The sequence below is a fragment of the Rattus norvegicus genome, chromosome 10 (genome assembly GCF_036323735.1).
Source record: "Rattus norvegicus strain BN/NHsdMcwi chromosome 10, GRCr8, whole genome shotgun sequence".
NCBI classification, from domain to species: domain Eukaryota; kingdom Metazoa; phylum Chordata; class Mammalia; order Rodentia; family Muridae; genus Rattus; species Rattus norvegicus.
Genome location: NC_086028.1, coordinates 42,350,001 through 42,368,863, shown reverse-complemented (window position 1 = coordinate 42,368,863; position 18,863 = coordinate 42,350,001). Strand labels below are relative to the sequence as shown.

Sequence of the window (18,863 nt, the reverse complement as noted above, 5' to 3'; positions counted from 1 at the left end):
TCTGGTGCTTTAGATACAAAAGCAGGTGACCGTGTACACAGACTTTGTCTGCCCCTTTTCTAGGGCCTGTAACTTGATTTTGGAGAAGGGGCACTTTCTCTGGCTGTTTGTTTCTGAGCTTCCTCCTCATTCCTTTCCAGGGTAAGCATTCCCCCTCCCTGACCACCCCCACCGCAAGAGGAGGTGTACAAGTAAAGTGCAGGACAGGAAGAAGGTGCCGAGGAAGCCTGTGACTTTGGCCACACGCAGTGGGAGGGGAGCTCTCTGTGCTCAGGGAAGCTGGGCTGCAGATACCAAGCCCAGAGCCGCTTGGAGCTTCCTGCTGCCTTGAAGGCATAGAAGGGCCTTCCTAGAGGAGGCAGGCGATACCCAGTGGAGGTCACAGCTGCCTTGGGATCCTTGAACATCAAGGCAGCACTGCCTCCCCCACCCCCCATCTTTTCCATTTTGGCTTCAGCAGCTGAGAGCTCTGCATTTGCAAGTGATAACCGCATCTTTAAAACAAGAAACACCAGGAAGGCAGCCACGGTCACAGGGCCCACACAGAGCTAATGCTCGAAAATACACGACGTTCTCTGAGGACCCACATGTCCAGTTTCCCTGAACAGACAGCACAGATGGCAGGGCCAGCAATGGGTACCTAAAGCAGCATGTGACAGCTGGGCCTCAATGCTGGAGGCTGTCTGTCTCCTCCACAGCCCAGCCGGCCCTTCTTCCTCACAGGCAGCAGTGTCACTGGGCCACCGGCCTGAAGTAGGCTTATAATGGAGGCAGAGGTGTGCAAGCTGGGCAGCTATTGTCAGGGTCCTTCCTGCTACCCGTCCGGCTGCAGAGGCAGAACCACTGGGTTACAGAGACACTTGGCTTCCTCGGTGACAGCCTCAAAATTGTGGATTCGGAGCCACTGAGATGTGCAATGATAACAGTGTGTGAATCAAACCTGAACAAAGCCAGGAGAGAGAAAGGGAGGGGAAAAGAGAGGAGGGGACAGAGGGGGAAGAAGAGGGGTGTGAAAGAAGGCTAGCATGTCTAAAATGTATGCAAGACCCACTGGCAGGGCGTTCAACCTTTTCACTTTGCAACACAATGTGGTTGTCATGTCCAAAGTTCAAACTGGAAAACCTCGCAGTGGAATTAAAAGGGGAAAAAATGACCTAAGTTCTCGGTTTTTACCATCTTGTGTTGGGGGCATATTCATAGCTCCCCTCGGAGTTCTCATCCTGTGCGCCATGAATCAGACAGGTGAGGGAGCAAAGCATGGGTTTTTCAGTTTGTCTGGATTTCAGAGACACGAAAGGCTACCTACCACACAGCACAACCATTGGAACAGCCCATGTGACAGGGTGAGCCACCAAGGCTCCCCATAAGCCTGAACACTACGGAGACGAGTGGGGACCCCATAGGAAGAAGCAGGAAGTGACTGGGATGGTGGCTCTGTCCTGAGGGCAGAGTCCCAGCAGAGACAACAGAAGCAGGCAGGGAGAGTGCCACAGGCCAGGTGAGGACTACAGTCTTCCTGACCTCCAGCCTCAGCCCCTGACAGACCCAGGCGTTACTCCGGAAGAAACTGGGCTCACATGATCAGTACATTCAGGGAACAGGAAAAGAGAACTAAAAGTTTATGTCAGGCAACACTGGCATGCAAGGTCAAAGGGCACAACTCTGAAGAATGTAAGGCACGCCGCTCCCAGGAGCCCATCAGATAATCTACCAGAACGAGCCTTAGTGAGCTGAGCCAACTCAGAGACATCTTTATACGGATGGCAGAAACGTAACACAGCTACCCCGGGACTAAGCAAATGAGCACTAAGAGGCACGGTGAGGAGCTGAGGAGTGACAGACACTTACAAACACCTGAAGAGGGACAGCAGGTGCAAAGAGTTCCCAGTGCCTTCCAGCCTGCTGAGGTAATGCTGACGCTGCTATCCTGACACTGACAGGACGTTGTCCAGGGTAAAACAAGGTGGCTAGGATTCTCCATGTGCTGAAAAGACGCATGGAATACAGAAGAAAGGAAGGAAGGGAGGAAGGAAGGAGAAAAGAGGAGGGAGGGAGGGAAGAAAGAAAAGAAAAATATAGTCTTTGGTTCCAGTTAAACACCGTACATCAGGACTCCTGAGATAGTATATCTTCACATGTGAATACAACTGGATTTATAAGCCCTCTTTCCCAAGAGGTTCCCCGCAAAAGCCAAGAGTATACCTGGGGGCAAAAAAGCATCCCTGGAACTCAGCCTATGGCCTTAAAATCCCGTATTCCACTGAAAGAAGCCAAGCAGCTTCTCAGAGAAATGGCTTATCTCAGCCTGAGGCACAAAAAGCACTGGCTGAACACAGGTATCATGGCATGGCAGAGACCAACAATACTGTCAAAGATTCCAGACAGTGTTACCAAGACCGGAGAGCCTCATGGATGGACAGGAAAACACGGGAGACATGGTGTGCCCTCTGAGGGAGAACCCGGGGTCCTTGCCACCGGGATCACTACTCTTGGTCCGGAAGCACCAGCTACTGCTTGGCGGAAAATAGGGAAAGGCCGGGGACACTGGAACCTGAGCCGTTAGTATGCAGCAAGCAGAGGTCAGCCTAGTCAGCTTGTCAGGCTGAACCGCAGGACATGGCTATCATGGAGGGTAAGGGTGTGAGCACCTCTGAGGGAGAAAGGTAGAGGAGACACACCCTTATAAAAGCATGCAGGACCGAAATGCGTGACAGGGTGTCTATCAGAGCAGTAAACCTGTTTTCCAAGTGAAAAGAAATGAGTGGCAAGAAGGCAAATCTGTTCTGGTGGGACGGAGGAAGCTGATGGCCCAGGGCATGGGCTCCTGAGAGGCCGCCAGGTCCCTTGTCATCACTGGGGGGAGGGTGATGCCTTAAGTCACTACCTTTAGAACACCATGTCCCCGTGGTTTTCTGTCCTCCTCCTGCTCTTTCTTTTTCAGTAAAAGGTCTGTTTCAGAACAGACACGGATGCAAGGGAGGAGAGAAAAGCTGTTTATTCTTGTGGCTTGGTACGTCTTGGGCTGAGAACATCGTGGAATGGGGCTACTCCAGACACAGGAAACAGCTCAGGCAAGGCAAGGAGGTAGTGACAGGGCGCGACTCGCTCTGAGAACATTGGTCTGACACCCAGGGGTCACACGCAGAGACCAGAGGGAAATAAATCTAGGAAGTGTTTTGAAGCTCCTCTGCGTAAGCTTCATCCTGTCAGGACGAAACGTCCTTAGGCCGAAGGAAAAAGGTCACTGTGTCTGAACACGGACTGGCACTGGGATCCTCACCCCAGGGGTCCCGCCTCCCTCCAGCGCCTTCCTCCTCCCTAACAAGACTCTGATTTTGTGCATTTATCCATCATCCTGTAGGGCTCTGCATCTACACTGCTGAGTCCTGACACTGCTGCCCTCATCTTGGCACAACGAAGAAATGTACCCAGTGGGGAACAGGTCCAGCATGGTAGAGCCAACGAGGACAGGAGAATGACTGTCAGATGATCCTGGCTGAGCTGCTCAATTAATTCCTTCCACAGTCACCCTTCAGTCGGGTTCTTATGCGAAGTAATAAATCTCCTTATCATTTGAATGAGCTGTGCCTCCCATTAATTACAGCTACAAGCAGCCAAAATTATGCATGGGGTTTCTAGGGGAGATAATCTAAAGGTCTACCAAGCACTTAGAAGGGATACTCCTGGAAATAAACCTACATTTAAACAGTTCCCTACACCCTCAAGTCCAGAAGAGACATGACCCCAGGGTTACCCCAACAGTCTCCTGGTTCTACAGATGAACCTGGGGGTTCCCAAGCTTCCTTAACTTCAAAGCTTAGTCACACAAATCTAGCTGGTGTCGGGCGTGAAGGGGAGCTGGTCCCAGGGAAGGGAGAGAAAAATGAAAAGAAAATGCAATTTAACAGTAGCCTGCAGAGACGACCAGGTGAGAGCAAGACTCATTCCACAGAAACGCCATTTGTCTCCCTGGCATCTCCTCATGGAATCCTATGCTTGGGGTCCCAGGAAAGCATTGATGCTTACATGGTGTGTGTGTGTGTGTGTGTGTGTGTGTGTGTGTGTGTGTGTGTGTGTGTGTGTGTGTGTGCGCGCGCACGCGCGCTTGCATACACGTGTGCATGTGATCAAGATAGACATCCCCTCACATGCTCCTGGAGGCCAAGGGTGACCTGCAGGGAAACAAGAGGTTTCTGTGGCCTCTGCAAGCAAGGAGGAAAGGTGTCTGGCCTCACCTCCTTGGGCATTCTGATTCTCAAAGGCAGGAGCACCACTTATTAGGGATGTGTGTGTGTGCGGTGGGGAGGCTGCCATGGGATTTGCAGTCCATCAACTGCTTGAGACAGGCACCTCAGCCTCACCATAGCTGGAAGGTCAGGCCCTCACTGACATACATCCTAAAGACCACACAGGGACAGAGCTGTTAGAGGGGTGTGTGTGTGTGTGTGTGTGAGGAATTGGGGCCAGGATTAAGGGACAGGCTGGAGTCTACTCTCTTGGCCATTTGAAACACTGCTTCCATCGCATGCCTGCAGCTTTGACTCGAAGCCTCTGGCATTAGGACAGTGATGCACCCTGCCCACTGGCCTAGAGCCCATGTACTCCAGGGGCGACGACAGAACAAGACAGCAGTGTGGCTTAGGACATAGTACAGACACCAGAAACTAGGTTAGGAAGGCAAGTTCCAGACTGTGCCCTCAACTGACTGGAGCTCACACTGGGGCGGGGGCAGGAACCAGGAGTTTAACAGGCCCACGGAGAGGTGGGAAACACAAAGGAGCAAGTGTGGTAACTGAGGGGCAGACCTAACCACAGAGGTTGAGTGAGCACACTGGGCAGATGAGTGTCCTTTTCTCACGCCACTAGAGAAGGGGAAGGAGCGTGATCTTCCCTTGCTCTATGATAATTTTACATGACGAACCGCATGCTCAAGACCCCTGAGGGCTTCACCCGCTTGCCCTCTTTATCTGCTGGCTGAGCAGAGACATAAAAGGCTGTGGTCATCTGCCGACTGTCACGGTCACCGAGTCTGCTCTTGTCTACGCTCCCTTGCGTTCTGCCAACTTCCGACAGTGGAATTTTATTGTTATTGGAAGAGAAAATAAGAAACTCGAACCTCATGCTCACTGCTGTCGCCCTCTGACCTCCCACTCTGTCTTCAATCACCCTGAGAACATTTCAGGGGCTCTCAGGCCACGATCCCTAGGAATTGTTAAACCTCAAACTCACATGCTTCAGAACCAGCTGGGGTGAGCCCCACCCCCATCGCCCCAGAGAAGCCACAATGACCTGGCCAGAGCATGTCCTCTCCCTATAGCCCAAGGCTGGGCAGGGGTAGTCTGTGCATCACCTCCTGTGTTGGCTGAGCACCCCAGCATTATGCGTCCTGAGTACTTTATTTCCACAGTGCTGCCAGATAGGTATATCCCTCAGATTACAGATGGGGACAGGTGAGGTGGCTCTGTTATCTCCTGCCTGGGTCTTAAAACTAGGAAGTGGCCAAGAGGGCCTCAATCTTAAGTCCCCTGTGGAGTTGCAGAGGACAGGAGCACACTGATTTGACACTGGACATACCTGGTCTCGAGTTGCCTTCATGCCCATCCCATCCCCACTCACAGGACAGAATGGCTGTTTTCAGCCAACACGTTATCCCTTCAGACTTGAATACACACCCTTTGGGTACCAGAGAGGTTCTTACTTTCCCCACTAGTGTCCTGGAACCAACAGAAAGGACCCATATCCTTAACATCTAAACTCCTCACTGTCTATCACGCAAGAGGGACAGAAGCCTATGGAGTTGTCAGGCTGGCCCTTTCTGAGACACACATCTGTGATTCGACTGTCACTCACCCATCTTTGTACCACTTGCTCACTGGATCCACCATTAACCCCATGTGTCCCCTCTTCAGGTCCTTATCAAGGCCCCGGGAGAGCCATTTTTACTTATCTACTTTGTAGGTGGGAACATGGGGCTAAGAGAAGTGTAAGGCCACCTGGGACTAGGACTGGTCCTGGTGGGGTCTGTTAGCCATGTCTGAGGGTTACCTTGTATCTGTCAGTTTACTAGACTACACACCCATTAGGAAGAGGCATGTATCCTTCATTGGCTTTGTACTGTACCTGGTCTATTGTAAGCATAAGCTTGTGTTCTCTCTCTCTCTCTCTCTCTCTCTCTCTCTCTCACACACACACACACACACGCACACACACACGGGGAGCACAATACCACAAGGGAACTGGAATGGAAGCATCTGGATTTGGACACTCTCCATGTCCTAAGCGGCTCTACTTAAAACAGTTCAGCCCTCCGTGAACTTCAGGTTTTTCTCAGCTGGCCTACAGGCTCACCCACAATCCTATCAGCCAAGAACAAGAGTCATAGACGTCGCCCTCTGAGCACAAAGCTTGGCTTTTAGTAGCTGCTTACTAAAATTCAGATAAGGCTAGAGTCAGAAGCTGCCAATCCACAGGCTGCCCAGAACTCAGGGTTTCTTCCCTAAGAGAATGTGAGCCACTTAAGCACTGGGCCCAGGGACTCAGGCCTATCACCTCAGCAAAGACTGGGCCCAGGGACTCAGGCCTATCACCTCAGCAAAGACTGGGCCCAGGGACTCAGGCCTATCACCTCAGCAAAGACTGGGCCCAGGGACTCAGGCCTATCACCTCAGCAAAGACTGGGCCCAGGGACTCAGGCCTATCACCTCAGCAAAGACTGGGCCCAGGGACTCAGGCCTATCACCTCAGCAAAGACTGGGCCCAGGGACTCAGGCCTATCACCTCAGCAAAGACTGGGCCCAGGGACTCAGGCCTATCACCTCAGCAAAGACTGGGCCCAGGGACTCAGGCCTATCACCTCAGCAAGGCCTCTAAGCAGAGGACACAGGCCCTTCCTACCCAGGAGGGTGACTGTGGGCCATGCCCAGGACAAGCAGGCCAACTCCTCTCAATTACAGAAATCAGTTCCTAAGGTCCCTTCCTGCAAGATGAGGAAAAGATGGTGTCACCCTGCAGGGGACAGTGTGGAGACGTCTGCAGAGGATGACCGTGTGAGGACACATAGAAACTAGCAGCCAGGCCTGGAAAGGCTTTGAATGGTCAACTAAAGAAAAGCACAGACTAGAGGGATCTGAGCTCACATCCAAGCAGTTCATGGTCGTGCAAGCCTGTAATCCCAGCACCGGGGAAAACTGGGGCAGGAGGATCATCTTAGGTTCTGGGCTAGCCTGGTCTACACGGTGAAAAGACCTTCCTGAAAAACACTGAAAACCAAACAGAACAACAAAGGGTTCTCACACCAGCTCTGCCCTTCACCAGCCTTCAGATGTCCCTTCACTGAGTAACAACTTCCCCATTTGCACCAGGAAGAAATGACAGCTCTCCTCCAGAGGTGTATATGACATCGAACCCTCGGCTCGCTGGGTGCCTGGTGCACACACAGTAAGAGAGCGATCAGTAGTCATATTATAGAGAATACACTTTTTTTTCTGAAAGGGGAAAAAAAAAAACCTCCTCAGACAATAACAGTCAAGCAGGAATTCAGCTGAAAAAAAAAAAAAAAAGGGAACAGAAACCGCTTCTTGTAGATGAGTATTTATGAAGCCAATTTCAGTTCTAAAAGCTAATGATTCCCCAGATGGCATCCGTGCAGCAGAGCCCTCAGAGCGGGGCTTGTCCTCCCCCAGAGTGCCCCTGGGGCTGCACACACTCTTGAGCCCCACTAGCCCTTCCTAATCAGCCATAATCCTGCTAATGTTCAGGGAGAGGTGCCGGGGGAGGGTAGACTGGGAGCCGCAGGTGGAGGGATCTAACAGCGCTAGCTACTTTGTTTCCTCCAGACAAACTTTTGCCTGAACCAGATGAATTCAATCTGCATATTAATACGGATTACTAATTAATGACTAAAAAATGCTTTCAAGGCTGAAGGTGTGATGGGAGGGTTTAAAAAAATAATAACATCCGGGAGTCTCTGGGTAAGAACGAGGAGGAAATAAGCCAGCCTCTTCTATTTTCTCTCTGTTTTAACATTTATACTTTTACCGTTGAAGGAAAGGGTGGGCAATAGGGGGAATTCGTGTACAGAGCAGAAGGATAAAACAGGTGGGAGGCGGGGCATCATCTGAGTCTCAGAGCGCTGGCAGCCATGGTGCACAGTTCTAGGTCACCCCAGGGTTGAGGTCACATCCTGATCTCTGGGGGGAAAGAGTGGGAAGCCCTGAAAGCCCTTGTTGGGGCAGAAGTGGATACGAAGGGCCCGGGTCCAGCTGACAAGGCACTCAGAATGGCAGTTGGTCCCCCTGCTTTCTGAACCTAAAGCCAGCCTCGAAAGTGGGCATCAGAGAGACAGACAGGCAGCGGGCCTTGGTGAGAGGGAGACTAGGAGGAATTCAAGGACAGCCTGGGCTATAATGAGACTCAGAGGAGAAAGGAGAGGAGGACAGGGCAGGGGCCATTAGTGGACAGGAGAGGAAAGGAGAGAGGAGAGAAGGGAGGAGAGGGAGAGGAAGAGAAGGAGGAGGAAGGGAGAGGAAGAGAAGGAGGAGGAAGGGAGGGGAGGAGGAGAGGGGGAGGAGGAAGGGGAGCAGGAGAGGGGAGGAGGGGGAGGGAAAGAGAGAGGAGGGGAGATCTATAGATGCTAATCTTGGTCCCAGGCTCATGGAGATGGCAGGGACAAGAACAGGAACTCACATCTCCCTCAGACCTTTCACTGAAAACTCTCCCTAGCAGGCCGGTGCATCAGAGTGCTGAGGACAGCGCCCCTTCTCAAATGTGTTAACCATCCTAGCTTTTAACTAAACTTGGCAACGTACACCCTAGTTCTCCTCCTCCTTTGAAGCTCATGACTTCTCTTGATCAGCACTCCTGTATAATTTGGCTGCCAGATACCTGCAGGGAGTCCAGCAATCGAGTGGGTGGAGGAGGCTCTCGGCTTAACAAGGGGAAACTGGAGGCCCCTAACAGACACAGCAGTGCAGGTGGGCTTGGGTATCTGGTCTAGCCTGCACTCCGACTTCAGCGTTCTTTCTTCCCTTTCTTTTTAATTTTATGTTATGTGTACAGAGTGTTTTGATTGCATGTCTGTATGTGTGCCGCATGCCTAGGGAGCAGAAAGGGCATGAGAACCACTGGAGCTGGAATTACAGTGGGTGTGAGCCTCCTGGGAATTGAACCTGGGCTGAACTCTGTAAGAGTAACAAGTGTTCTTAACGGCTGAGCCCTCCCTCTCTCTAATCACAAAAGCTCTAGCGGTCCACTAGGGAACCAGACAGAACTAATTGAGGACTGTGGGGGACTGCTGCTAGCTCCCAGCTTCATCTCCATCACCAGGAAGCCAACCTAATATTTAGTGGCCTGTCTTTCTACCCTACTCACCCTGGCCACCTCCAAGCAGACAGCACTGGCCTGGTAGGTGAGGTCTGAGTCACACAGCCAGCTGGGGTATGTGAAAAAAAGGTACAGTGTAGCCTGGAGAGCCACCACACTCTGCCTGCCTGGCCCCATCCATCAGCCTGGGGAGGAGAAGGGAGGGGGGTCTCATTTTCCAGCACGGCATTGGGGACATTCTCTAAATGTGACCCTGTTTCTGTTATGAGACTCAAAGTGCTCCAGCCGCAAGATCATAAATACTCAAAAGTGACTGCTAATGGCTATGGCAGCATGTAGAATGCCAAATGGTATCGAGGAGGGCCGCTGTAAATTACACACAGCCTCCCTCCTCCCTCTCCATCTCGCTGGGGTGTTCTGTGGGTTGGCCGTGGTAAGGCAGGTTCCCAAGCCTGGATTTCAAGGGGCTCACTGTGAATTCAGGTGGAGCTCTGAAAAACAGAGGCTAAGAAGAAAACCGAAGGCCACTGGGGCTTCCAGACGGAATAGATTTATTAAGGGTATGTCTAAGGAGCTGGGCTGAGCGGCTCTCTGAGTCATCAAGGGTTGGAGGCCAGCCTGGCCCACACTGCAAGACCTTGTCTTAAATAAAAATCAAGGGGTCAGTGAGACACCCTCAGTAGGTAAGATGCTTGTCACATAGCTTTCTGACCTGAGTCTGATCCCCTAAACCGCATCTGAGGGCTGGTTTTAATTGTCAACGTCACAAAACCCAGAAGCACTTAGGGAAGAGAAATGAGTCCATGAGGGACTGTCTAGCTCGAGCTGGTCTGTGGACTTGTCTGCAGGGGATTTTCTTGATTGCCTTAATTGACGTGGCAAGAGCCCACCTGAAAGCGGCAGCAACACTCCCTGGGGTTTGGGTCCTGGCCTGTGTACGGGAAGCAAAAGACTACCGAGAGTTGGCGTGTGTGCGTGTGTTCATGTCTCCAGGCTCCTGACTGTGGATGTGGTGACAGCTGCCTGGAGCCGCTGCCGCTGGGACACCCCCATGGTAAAGACTGTGAGCTGGAACGGTGAGCCAAAACCCTTCCTCCCCCAGGATGCTTTTTCTCAAGATGTGTCATCGCAGCCACAGAAAGAAGAATGTCGCCGAAAGGTGGGAGAAGAGAATCAACTCCACAAAGCTGTCTTCTGACCTCCACGTGGCCCTGTGGCACATGCGCTCCCACAGAGACACGCAATATACATAATATTGAAAACAATTAAACAACTGCTAAAATTTTTTAAATGCGTATCCATGTTAGACTATGATTGCAATATATGTGTGTGTATGTGTGTGTGTGTGTGTGTATACATATATATCAGTCCAAACAAAGATGAATATGCTTACTCCATGAAAGCAATAATTACAAGAACGGAGATGGCGACAGCTAAGAGCGGGATCAGGGGTGTAGCTCAGGGCTGGGACTCTTGCCTGGCTTGCAAGAGGGCCAAGATGAAAGCCTATAAGTAAATAAACCGATGGAGTGGGCCAGGCACCACTGCCAGTAGATTATCTGATGGGATTCCTGCGGCTATTCCATGCCGCACATGCTGAGATTATCCTTAGTTTACACCTGAGAGTGTCGAGGAAGTCACCTGTCCAGAGTCACAGCTGGAGACGCAGGCTGCGGGTGTGTACACAGTAGAGTCTGGCTAACCTAGCTGGTCTCTCCCAGTCAAAGCAGACACATGACAGAGAGAGAGGAGGAGGGGGAAGCGCAGGGTCTGCAGAGCTCAGTCAGCAGCACATGGGGCACAGTGACCCACATGGCACATGCACTCTGCAATCAGGAGGCAGAAGCAGAAAGATTATGAATTCCAGACCATCCTGGACTACATAACAAGACACTGTCCCCGTGAGGAGTAGAGGTGTCACTGTGAACAGGAGAAGCCTAGGGACCATATCACTGTCACATTTCAGGGCCTGTCATTAGCACGATGAGCATATGACACGCCTATAGACGCCCATTCTGAAACAGTGAACATCTGTGGTGCCCTGCTCCTCCTGGGCCTTTTAGACTCCATTCCTTCTTTGGCAAAATGAAGGCAATACCAGCTTCCAGCTGTTAGGACAATTTGATGACATCGTGTACATGAAAAGTCCTTTGAAACCCTGTAAAGCACGGCCCTGACTGAATTATTCATAAGAATCCATTGATGAAAAAAATTTAGGTCCAGCCCTGACGTTCATGTCTCCTTTGTAGAGGAACAGAGCACCTTGCCCGTGATGTTGGAAGCTAATGGCATAGCCATGACAAAATATCCACAGTTCCTCGATTCCACCTCTGGTCTTCTAAGGCATGCATGCATGTGCACATGTGTGCACTCGTGTACACACACTCACGTGCACACACACACTGAGGAATTAGTGCATTGACCCCTATGGCCCTTTCCTGGATCTGAAGCACGGAATCTGGTGGCTGGATGATGGGACAGACTGTAAAACTGTAACCTTGCAGGACAGGTCAGAGGTCTCGGATTGAGCCCATTGATGTTGAAGTACCATGACACAAGGGTCAAACCCAAGCACTCTAAAACACGGTCCCAGCCAACCTGAAGCTGCCGAGAGCTTTCTGATGGCAGTGGGATAGGAAGCAAATCTGCACCTAGCTTCAAGCATCCAGCTGCTGCCAAAAGCCACCAAGATCCCGTGCTGTCCCCAGCTCCCACAGAGCTCTAAACAAGGTGTTTTTTCCCTCTAAGTCCAGTGACAGTGTGGGAGGGCAGGTGGCAGACCCTAGAATCTCAGGGCTCAGAGGATCTCGAAGTTCATCTCATCCAACGTGTTCCGTGTGGCAGTGCAGCCTCCGCTCGGGACTCCTGCTCAGGGGTTGCCAGCCTCCCCAGGCCTGGAGAACACGCTGCCATCACACCGGTGTATTATCAGCTCTAGTCAGGACTCCATACGCACTGGGCCCGTTTTAAAACCCAGACTGGGAACAATGGTTCTGTGGGTAAAACACTTGCCACACAAGCACGTAGCCCGAGTTTGAATCTCCATACATCTCGTAAACATATGCCTGCGGTGTCAGTTCTCTGTTGGTAAGATGGTGGGTGGAGACAGGAGAATCCAGGGAGGCCCGTGGGTCGGCCAGCCCGGCACGGCTTTGGCAAAACAAGAGGCCCTGTGTCCAGCAAACTGGAAGGTAAGGTCTTCGCACCTGTAGTTATATATACACATCCACACTCACACTCACACTCACACTCACACACACACACACACACTCACACTCACACACACACACACACACACACACACACACACACACACACACACACTAGAGAGAGAGACAGAGACAGACAGACAGAGGAAGACAGAGGAAGATATTAAACAGGGAAAGTCCTGTGCATCTACTGACTCCCTGCTAGACATAGACCTTCAGAATCTACCTGTGAGACAGTTCTAGCAAGTCCCCTGACTTCAGGCCTTCCCACTTCCCTCCCATACAGAAGGAACTAATGATCACAAAATTCTCCTAAGGAGCAAAGGCCTTGACATCCCCCGACCCTCCACACACACACACAGATCAATGCAGCCACATTGCACACCAAGAACAGAACAGTCCTCCAGACTAACCCCCATGGCCTTGGGAATTTCTCCTGCCCTGGAGCTAAGGACCTGGTCACTACCATAGCATCAGCCACCAAGGGTCTGAGGAGGAAAAACCTCAACTGCCACGGTGGCCTGATTCAGCTTTGTGGGACTTGTGGGGAGGTCCCTTAACGAGAACGAGAGCTGGAGTGGAGCTAAGTTGCTAGGGTGTTTGGTCCCTGGTTCTACATAAATGGGAGTGGTGCGTCATGCCTATCCTAGCATGCAAGGGTAAAAGTAGGACTAGAAAGTGTCATCCTTAGCTACATAGCAAGATCAAGGCTAGCCTGGACTACATGAGACCCTGTTAGAAGAGGAGGAGTGAGAGGGGGAGGAGGAAGAGAAAAGCCAGGTCTAACAACACAGGCCTGTTATCCCAGCTACTTGGGAGGCTGAGGCAAGAAGATCAGTAGTTCAAGGCCAGCCTGAGTAACCAGCCAAGACTCAAGAAGAAGGCTTCTGTGCTGGCTAGTTTTGTGTCAACCTGGCACAAGCCAGAGTCACTGGTGAGGAAGGAGGCTCAACTGAGAAATGTGGCCATAAGATCAGGTTATAGGCAAGCCTGTAGGGCTTTTTCTTAATTAGTGCTTGATGGGGGCCGGGATGCAGTCCATTGAGGGTGGTGCCATCCGTTCTATAAGAAAATGGACTGAGCAAGCCTGTAAGCAGCCCCCCTCCATGGCCTCTGCATCAGCTCCTGCCTCCAGGCTCCTGCCTGGTTTGAGTTCCCGTCCTGGCTTCCTTCTATGATGAACTCAAGTGATGTGGAAGCACAAGCCAAATACACCCTTTCCTCCCCTACTTGATCCCTTGGTCATGGTTTTTCCTCACAGCGATAGAAACCCTAACCAGGACACCCAGCAATGGTGACAGGAGTCTTTAACCTCAGCACTCAAGGAAGCAGAAGCAAGTGGATCTCCGAGTTCCGGGCTGGCCTGATTTACATAGCGAGTTTCACAACAGGATATTGAGACCCTGTCTCAAATACAAAACAACAACAACAACAACAACAACAACAAACTACAAAGTATCATCGACAACAAAAAATCTGAAAGGTAGGGAAGGAGGGGAGAGTTTGGGTACGTTTCAGTTTAGACCACTAGCTTAACATGTGCATGGCCCTCCATTCAATCCCCTGCACACGGGTGAGGCGGGGAGGGAAACAGGGCACACGCATGGGGTGTTTTGCAAATGCTGGCAGATGTGACCCAACTCAGCTCTGCTACTCAGAAGCTGAAAAACAAACGCTCGTGGCCCCACCCCAAAGGAGGGGAAGTTATCAGTTAAGACAGTGGCGAGACTGGTTATCTCATTTCTGCAAAGTAGAAGCATGTGATCCTAGAACTTGTGGCCGGGGCCCCACCCCTGGTGCAGAGGAACTCGGGCTTGTTGGTGAGCCAGACGCCGGCTGCCAGGCCAGCTAAAGATATCCTTTCAAGTAGGAAGACACCACTATCCACAAAGCTGAAGGGGTCTCTGAGTCTAACCCTGAGTGTCCCCGGCTGGGTTTCCTCAGAGCAATAGAAACCCTAACCAGGACATCTGGCATGGAGACACGAGCACTCAGGAAGACAGGGGGCAAGTGGATCTCTGAGTTCGAGGCTAGCCTGATCTACAGCTATCCTCTTCCCCATTGGCTATGTCCCTGCTCATCTCTGCAGAGCATAGACCTGACTCTTCACCTCTGGCTTAGAGCTCTGATTCCCAGAGACATTAGGAAAAATCCAGACTTCTTTCCCTGGGCCACAAACTCCCCCTTCCTGGACTCTCTGTCATCCCTGCTCCTGGTTCTTATGCTCAGTCCTCAAGACCAGGCCATGCCAGCCCAACCACCCCCAGAAACCTTGGCCTCTTCCCAGGGTCTGGCCCTGGGGCTATCTTATCCTTCAGACATTTACCCAACACTACTACTACTCCCAAGTGGCTTTCCCCTGCAGTCCGGCACTCACTGCTCTGGCCGGTGACTGCTGAGTACCACCGTCTTCTGTTTATTCCTCAGGGCTTGTCTCCAGCCTACCTCAACTGTGCGTTCTGTCTAACACGTGCCCACGAGAAACAAGGTTGACAGCGGACAGCCACATGTTGCTGGATGACTTGTTTTGCTGTGCTGAAGGCACAGACAGGGCAGGGGGCTCTAGGACCCCTGGGGCCACACTCTGAGGAACCACAGCCTTATTTCCCTGATCCCGTGGCCTCGGTGCCACATTCACTTTTGTAGGCTGCAGCCCTCGCTCTTGGCAGTCTCTTGCAGAGAGAGCCATACAAGGCTGTCCACATTCGCTGTTTCCTGTTCGCAGAATCCTTCCAGAAGCAGTTTGACTTCACAAACACTCATTCATTATTCATTCCCTTCCTCCCAATACTGTCTCTGCGGCACTGGAAGGACGCACGTGGAATGGCTTCCCATCTGCAGATCCGTCCAACCCAAGCTGACCTCAGCAAGCCTGGCCCAGAGCACCCAGGCACCGAAGCCCTGTGAGCCTGTGATGCGGAGGACCCACCTGTGGTCAGGTCGCTTTCCCATACACAGCATCACTAAAGCAGAGCCAAGCATGTTCGTGCTTTTTAACCACCCTCTGAAGGATGCAGCGGACAGGACTGTCACCCAGGGGACTGACACCATGCCGCTGTATTCTCCCTTCCACATTCCGACCATGTTTTCTTACATTTCAATCTATCCGTTTTACGTGCATGGCTGGGTGGGTTCCTGGATGGAGGTCAGAGAACAACTGTGAAGTCAGTTCTCTCTCTCCACTACATGGGTTCTGGGGAATCGAACTCAGGTTGTCTGGTTTGGTAAGTCAGCCGAGCCATCTCGTCAAGCATGTTTTAAAGAATGCTTTGGGGATTCAGAACAAACCTCCACTGACTTAGTAACTCTGAAACCTAGAGAACAGGAGACGACAGTCGAGACGAAGTGCAAAGTGCTCAATGAGAATAAGAGGATACTGTTCTGCCCGTGTGGAGGGGCTCCCCCCATGCTGTCCCTTACCAGCTCCCACTATGCTGCTCCCCAATAGCCTCTAGTAAACCCACTCCCAGAAACCTTAGGAGTCTCCACCCTCCATAACCCGGCTTGCTGACACACTCTTCTGAGCTTCAGATCACAAGCGGATTAAGCCATACTGTTGAGGCTCAGGAAACACTCCTCCAAGGTCAGAGCTCTGGCAGTAAGTTCCCAAGCCTTCCTGTTACCTCGGGAATCCTTCCCAACCCTCTCTCATGCCTTCCTCTCATAGAAGGCAGCTTTCAAAAGATCCTCCCTCAACCATACCCAGACATGTTTTTTTTGTTTTTTTTTTTTTGTTTGTTTGTTTTTTTTTTTTTTTTTTTTTGTCTCTTCTGGAGACTTCGAGGACAGGGTCCATCATGACAACTCTGTCCCCCACCTTTCCAGAACTGTACACCTCTCCAGAGCCAGGGGAATTTGGTTCCATATAAGCTATTATTGTTTGTGGTCTGACTCACTCCGGGCTACCCCGCTAGATCACCCATGTCCCATGTCCCTCTCCCCTCTAAAGAGTTGTTGTAACCTTCCAATGTCACTGCCTCCCGGGGTGTCTGTGTCCCTATAGCCCTTTCAGCTGTGAACAATAAGGTCCCAGTGGTTCTAGCAGGAGGGAACTTTCAGAGGGAGACAGGAATGTCCCCTCAGTTTCTTTACAGACCTCCTAGTCCTTGTGCACCAGCACTACAAATACTGTCCTACCATTAGCTGGCTTATTTGCCATCTAGGTGAGTTGGACTTTTCCCCACCACTATGGTGGAAGCCTCCAGAAGGCTGGGTGTGGTTTTTGTCACTATACACAACTGCTTCCAGCATATGGCAGGCATGAGCAATAAGAGAGCTGAATAAATAAATCTTATTTGCACAGGATGAGTGTGCCTAACTATCACCACGTTTACAGGAACCTAACAATGGACAATAGCCAAAAACCTTTCAATAACCAATTGAAAGCAGGGCGGATGATGCAACGAAGATTAAGAGAGTTTCTTTGGCGCGCCTGGAGTCACCAGGCACTGGTGAGGTGGGCTCTGGACTCACACAGGCACTGGTTTTCTAACTCATTTTCTGTAGAACGCTGCTTGGAATCTTTTCTCTTTTAGTTATCTTCCTGCTGCCTTGAAGATCCTTACAGGTCAGTCACTGAGTTCCTGACTCCCCAAAGAGCAGGGAGCCTATCCCCATATCCAAAACGATATGCGTTTAGAGAAGCCACTGGGCATAGGAGTCTGGGTCCTGAGCATGCTCACAAGCCACACAGTTTGGAAGCATCAGCAGACAGACTGTATACCAAGAGCTAGAAAGGAGCTCAGAGTCTGGGACATGACAGCCTGTGGCTCGAGCCATGACCCGGGAGCAGTGCCCAGGTGAGACAAGCCCTACCAACCGTAACTTCCTCTAAGCCTAGGACGAACAGGACACTCTTGGCTGCCCCCTCTTCCCTCCTCTTTTCATGTCTATGGTGCATACCTGACTGCTCCTGCCCATACCTAGGAAGATATCTGGGTTTGCTTAGCTTTCATTCTCTGCCATGGGCATGTTAGAGAAATCGTAACTAATGAGGGGAGGAAAAAGCCAGGCAAAAGGCACACAGCTTTCATGATTCCCTCTACACAAAGGTCTTTTCAGGCATGCCCATGATCATTGCAATACAACGTGGTTGCCTACACGGTTCACGCTTGAACCTAACACTTAAGCTATCCAAAGAAGAAAATCTGAGAAGCGTTTTAAGTTTACAAACCTGTCCTCTGGCCTACACACATACACACACTGTGGAACACACACACAAATTATTAAGCTTAATTTAAAAGACTTTTTTTTTTTAAAGTGGGGGGTCAGTTTGGGCAATCGGCTCGATGACACTGAAGTGTGTGCAGTCCCCAGAGGGCTCAAGGCTGCTGCTGGTACCAGGAGGGCGGGAGCAGGAAGATGGACAGACAGTGGGCTGGGCAGAGCCTGGGTGTAGTCTGGATGTGATTAGTTCCGAGGCAGCCTTTGTGGTGGGGCTCACTCAATGCTCCTGTCTCTGCCAGGCCCGCAGAGCCCCATCAGGGTGCATTCCTGTGGCTTAGCTCTTTTCCCGCTTCCATTCTGAGGCATTCTTAGGTACCCTGAGCCCTGGAGAGGTGCAGGAAAAGGACAGGACAGCATCCTTCACCCCAGTGCTCTTAAGAAGTGGAATTCTGTGCCAGCATCTGCCAGGGAAACACCAGGCCTTCCTGTACCCCACCCATCCCCGTGCCAAGTCCTATTTTAAGAAAAGAGTTTTTTGTTTGTTTGTTTTGTTTTGTTTTTTTAAATGCCAGTGGTGGGCAAGGACGAAGCTGCCTTTATCTGATCCTTACAGGTATCTTCTCTGGAACGGCTTAGCCTCCAGTTGCTCTGGCCCTGCCAATCTACTGGACCACAGAGGAGAAAATTCTGCTCCTGCAGGCGTGTGCATCATCTCGACAATGAGGTCCAAAGTGCCTGCCCATCCAGCAGACACAGGAGGCTCTGTTCCAACAGCACTGCATGTCCCTATGACAAAACCCATAAGTGTTTGTTGTCTCGGAAAACTCAGAGACCCAGCTTCATAGGACCCACCGACCTTTTCCAACAGTTAGGGTATGTCCTGAACCATATGGTCAGTCAGAAGGTACTGGAACCTAACTTAGCCCAGGCTGCCCCTTCCCCACCCAGAACTCTGCAATAGGCTTACTACATATACAGTCCTAGCCCTTGCTTTGAGAACTCATGGCCTTTGGACGCCACTCACTCGTAAGACTTTATTTCTTGAAAAATTCTCTTCTGTTCAAGTGGAAGGTCTTTTTTCAGAACCCTCCACGTTCATGTTCGGAATCCTTGCTGTAAGCCCTCCCACTGACAGCTAAATTCCCCAGGAAATGTAACTGCTGGGTT

The 18,863-nt window shown here is 51.2% G+C and overlaps 1 protein-coding gene and 1 long non-coding RNA gene across 10 annotated transcripts in view; both read right to left on the bottom strand.

Annotated features, from left to right (window-relative positions):
• Galnt10 (polypeptide N-acetylgalactosaminyltransferase 10) overlaps positions 1 to 18,863 on the bottom strand; it is a 146,397-nt gene that overhangs the window by 99,224 nt on the left and 28,310 nt on the right. The gene's annotated exons all lie outside the window — the stretch shown is intronic.
• LOC134480689 (uncharacterized) overlaps positions 6,169 to 18,863 on the bottom strand; it is a 34,340-nt gene continuing 21,645 nt past the window's right edge. Inside the window, exon 2 of the long non-coding RNA XR_010055364.1 lies at positions 6,169 to 18,863. This exon is cut by the window's right edge and continues 11,947 nt beyond it. This is a non-coding gene — a long non-coding RNA (uncharacterized LOC134480689).